This window comes from Lotus japonicus, chromosome 6 (genome assembly GCF_012489685.1).
Source record: "Lotus japonicus ecotype B-129 chromosome 6, LjGifu_v1.2".
In the NCBI taxonomy this organism is placed as follows: domain Eukaryota; kingdom Viridiplantae; phylum Streptophyta; class Magnoliopsida; order Fabales; family Fabaceae; genus Lotus; species Lotus japonicus.
The window spans coordinates 52032963-52037652 of NC_080046.1; the positions used below are offsets into that span (position 1 = coordinate 52032963).

General features: G+C 36.3%; 1 long non-coding RNA gene across 1 annotated transcript; it reads left to right on the forward strand.

The window, feature by feature from the left end:
• The first annotated feature begins 2907 nt into the window (after positions 1 to 2907).
• LOC130726721 (uncharacterized) lies at positions 2908 to 4690 on the forward strand. Its single transcript, XR_009014957.1, has 3 exons — positions 2908 to 3291; positions 3461 to 3530; positions 4382 to 4690. It is a non-coding gene; the product is annotated as an uncharacterized LOC130726721 (long non-coding RNA).

The following is a 4690-nucleotide window of genomic DNA, read 5'->3' on the forward strand; positions in this document are numbered from 1 at the left end:
TCGCTCCGAGGCAACCCCTCAGCAATCTAGTAGTTAGGTAGCTTCTGCTTGCAGCTACTGAAGAGGTAAGCAGTAACCTAAGGACTTGCTTTAGGTGTCTATACCTTTATTAAGTGAATTTGTCTTAACTATCATCTTTTATATTAGTCAACGTCTACTATTCTCTATCACAAAAGTATTTATTATTTCTTGTTATTATTGATATTAATTGAATTTTCCATCCAAACTAAGCGGAAGTCTAGGTAGGCATAACATGTGACTTAGTTTATAATTTTTCATTGGCTATGACAAGCATTTGGAAGTCAATATTATAAGCTACTAAGTTAGCCTTTCCTCCCACCGAAAACCCTCCTCCTCCACCAGCCACCGTAAGTCCTAAACCCAACCATCGTAACCTCCACCAAGCACAAGAGAACCAGACCCCCAACACCACCGCACCTCACGATTGCACCACCACAAGCCAAGCTCGTCTCCCTCCCATATTATAATGTGTTGTACAAATATTTATTTCTGTTCAACTCCAATTGGATAATAAGTATAACTGATATTCAATCACGTGGTAGTGAGCCTGTAAATATTGATCTCCCAACTTCCAACAAGGTGGCAAGCTATATAATAATTTGGTTTGGTTGGACAAATTATTGGCTTGTGAATTATATTTCAAAGGAGTTTACTGAAGAAAACGACATAAAAAACAAGGACTTAGTCTTAATTGCTTCAAAGTCAAATCGAATTCAAGAAGTAAAAGGAACAAAAAATTTGAGGTGGTAAAGGAAAGCGGCGATAGATACCTTTCATAGTTCATACCATTAAAATAGATGTTTTGCATTTTTGTCAATTGGCTTGGTCTTAAATTTCTGCAAGTAAAACTCGTCCGTCATAGATTTGGATAAATAAAGTTTTCTTTTTTTTGGTCAAAAGATTTGATAAATAAAAAGTTTATCAATTGATTCCATTCCAGCTACTTTTATAATGGAACGGCCTAAAACTTTTTTTTTCGCCAAATTTTTTTTTTGTGAAAGGAGAACAGATTCCTCATTGATAATGGCGGAAAGCCAAACATATTACAAGTTGAACATAAACACGAGGCGCTCAAATGAGCCCAGCCTGATACCTTTACGGCTCTAAAGGGGGAACTCAAGAAAGTTCACTTGCAACATCAAGGAGTGATACAGCAATGTAAAACAGATAAAACAATAAAATTAGAGCATGCTCACTCATGCTCTTTTTTTTTTTTTTTTTTCATGCTCTAAAGGCACCAAAAACTTATATTGACTCATTCAATAAAGGGTAATAGTGGGTTCAGGCCCATCTATATAACTGAGGGAATGACATTATTTGTCCCTTGTAATTTTGGATAGTTTTTTTCATAAAATGTTTCGTGAACCACCAAATAAGTAGCGATACCAATAAAGTCCGGCCCAATTGTTACCAACAAAGTCCGGTCCAATTGTTAGATAGTTAAGTTCTTTAAGAATTTAGTCTAGGGTTTCAGGGTTCGATTTGGGCAGTGTGTATGGAGAAAGATTTACTTAGAGCGACTTACCCACTTAATGTAATATCTAAGTCTCAAGTGGATTAATTAGTTTTATGACTATCGGCGGTGGGAATACCATGAGTAAACAAAAAAAAAATAAAAAATAGTTATATCTTTGCCCAAAGAAAAAAAAATTGTGGTTAGTTACTTTGTGAGGGTTACAAACCGCCACAAAATTGAGTATCCGTGGATTTTCAAAACTTTTGTGCAATTTTTTTAAGACAATGATTATATTAACAAATTCTTGCGAAATGAAGTTGAAATTAGTTTATCCAACTTTAGAGTGATTTTGACCTAATTTTTAAAACAACAAAGTTTCTTTATTATTGATCTTCCAAGAACTTTAGTAAAATGGACCTCTGATGAAGTTTGATGTTGTTGAGAATGTCGATGTTGTTGTGGTGCTAAAGGAAAGCGGCGATAGACACCTTTCGTAGTTCATACCATTATCTATCTTATTGAGAACGTCGATGTTGTTGTGGTGCTAGAAATGTGCACAATGGGATAGATACACGCAAAAGACACTTTGATGTTCAAGTCAATTTTAAGATCAGAGAAAGAAATCTCAAAGTCTAAGAAGAGCAATAAGAGAGAATATGAGTTGTTTGGGTTACTTACAATGGAAGACACACCTTTTATACTTGTATGTGATCAACCGTATAGGTAATCACTTGCTAGTATCGCACAACGGTTTAACCTTGGTCCAGTTAGCTTGACTACAATTCTAACAACTTAGATTTGTAATTAGCAGTTGGTTAGAAGAATGGAAGTCATGTTCAGATATTGATTAAGGTTTTATACTTGTCGCCCTGGTTGACCAACCTTTAGTGACATTGATCGTGTGGTCGTTTGGCACCTGAGTAGCATTGGGTCGAGTGTTCTTTTTAGGGCGACCACAACAGAAGCCCCCAGATTGAATTTTTCTAATTTATTATTCATATGATAACAATGCTACCTGAAGCTATTGGATTTAGGAATGGAATACAAGTTGATTTGGATATGTTATATTCCTTAATCAATTATTGAGTCAGATTGCTTGCAGGTGATTAATGATTGGTCAAAAGCTGATTCTAATTCTTATTTGGGGCTTGTGATACATGAAATCCCTCCAATTGAGTTTTAATTCTCTGTCAGTTGGTCATAATGGTAGGGAAGGAAATAGAGTGGCACATTCTCTAGCTAAAGGTTGTTTGCTTAATCATGATTGTATTTGGTTTGAGGTTACCACCTCCTGCTTTGTTGGTAGACTATTTTCATTATTAATTTGTTGATCCATTTACTAACAAAAGAGACCACGCCACACAAGATATTTGAAACGCACCGTTTAATATTAATTTGGTTTGTTTTAATAAAAAGGAGATTAGAAAAAAAAGGAGAAAAAAAAAACAATTGTCTAATTAAAATTAGATTGCAACGTGCAGCCCCACACACCCCTTTTAGCAAACAGTGAAACCCAATTTCTTTCTCTCTGAATTCGCCGCCATCCTTCTCCTCATGTGCGCTACCTTGTGACAATCTCTTTCCCTTCAACTCCAATTCTTCTTCAAATAAAAGAACCCTACAGTACCCACGTGAGATAGGTGACAGTGAAGGAAGTGTTATTCCACCATATTAGATACACATTCATATTGGAAAGAATTCAAATTGGAAAGCTTTGGCATTCACGTGGGAGACCTTGGGAATAATATTTGGAAACCAGAGTTGCAGAGAGGAGTACTTGGCCATTCAAGTTGCATTGTTTAATTTTCTTTAAGGTATATTTCTCAACCCACAAATTTGGAGATTAGCATTGTACTGTATGTTAGATGAAGGTAAAATTATTTAGGGCTTTCGGTATATAATTGGGGTTTCTGTAGTTGCTCACGGGTAGTACGACATAAGATTATAGTTGCTGAAGGTTGAAATTTAATTTTGGTGATTCAGATTCGACGGGTGAAGGTTCGTTGGGTTGTCGCGAAATTTCTGAGGACGATCCAGTTGGCTCGTTATAGCTGTGAGTGATTTTCCAATCACTGTGACTTACTTTTAATAATTATACAACTGATGATTTGATTATTTTAGCATATTGCATATTTATTTAAATTAGGGAAACATGCTTTACAATTCGTGAATTATCTGAAAGCTGGTTTTATGAAAATGATCTGAGTCTGATTCTGAACTGACATGAGAAAACAATTTATATTACTTTGATTTTGGAAATTATGTGAAACTGAGATTATGAACTTGGAAAGTTGATTTTGAGACTCTTGATGAGACTTGAACTGATTTGAGAAAACGGTTTTGGGGATCCTTGATAGAACCCCGTAGCCGTTAACGGAGGTAACGGCCTAGGTGCACCTAGTTAGATTGATTCCGGGAGGAGAGGGCTATCCGTTAGATGGAGCCGCCAGTGCACGGAGAGGGCTATCAACGAGATGTAGCTTCCCCCGGTAATACGATTCGACATGTGATACGAGAGAGGAAAGGGCTATCCGTTAGATGGAGCCGCCCCTATCGGATAGGCCATCCCTTAGGAGGAGAGGGCTATCAACGAGATGGAGCCGCCTCACGGTTCTACATGTGTGACCCTATTAAATTATATTTCTGATTTTTAAATTCTTTCACATGACTGACATGAATTTTTTTATTCAGTTTCATTGAAACAGTTATTTATAAACCTGACAGTTTGATCATCTCTTATTTGAATTGATGCTTATTAATTTTATTAATATTATATATGTTATCCACTCTGAACTGATAGTGAAAAAAAACTCGTGCTTCATATGTTTCCCCTTTCCTGTTCATGGTGGTTGTTAAATCCTCACTAAGTCTTTGTGACTTACCCCTTTATTATTTTATCCACAGATTCTTCAGCAGCTGAGTAGCAGGCTGTTCCTGGATTCAGATTGTCAGTTGTCTTGCTGGTAGGCCTCCATTGGCTGGTGGCCTCATTGCTATTTTATTTTCTTTTGACTCTAGTTATCTGCAGCTATAGGGAGTCATAGGTGATTTTAGTTTGGGGTTGACGACATTGTTTTATTTTAAAAGTTGACGCTGAGCGTCGAATTTTGGTTTTGTACCTTTTCCTGAAATTATGGATTTGGAGAATATTATTTAGCAGGTTATGTTATTTTGAGATTACAGAAATACAGAGGAGACTCTGTCGTTTTTTTT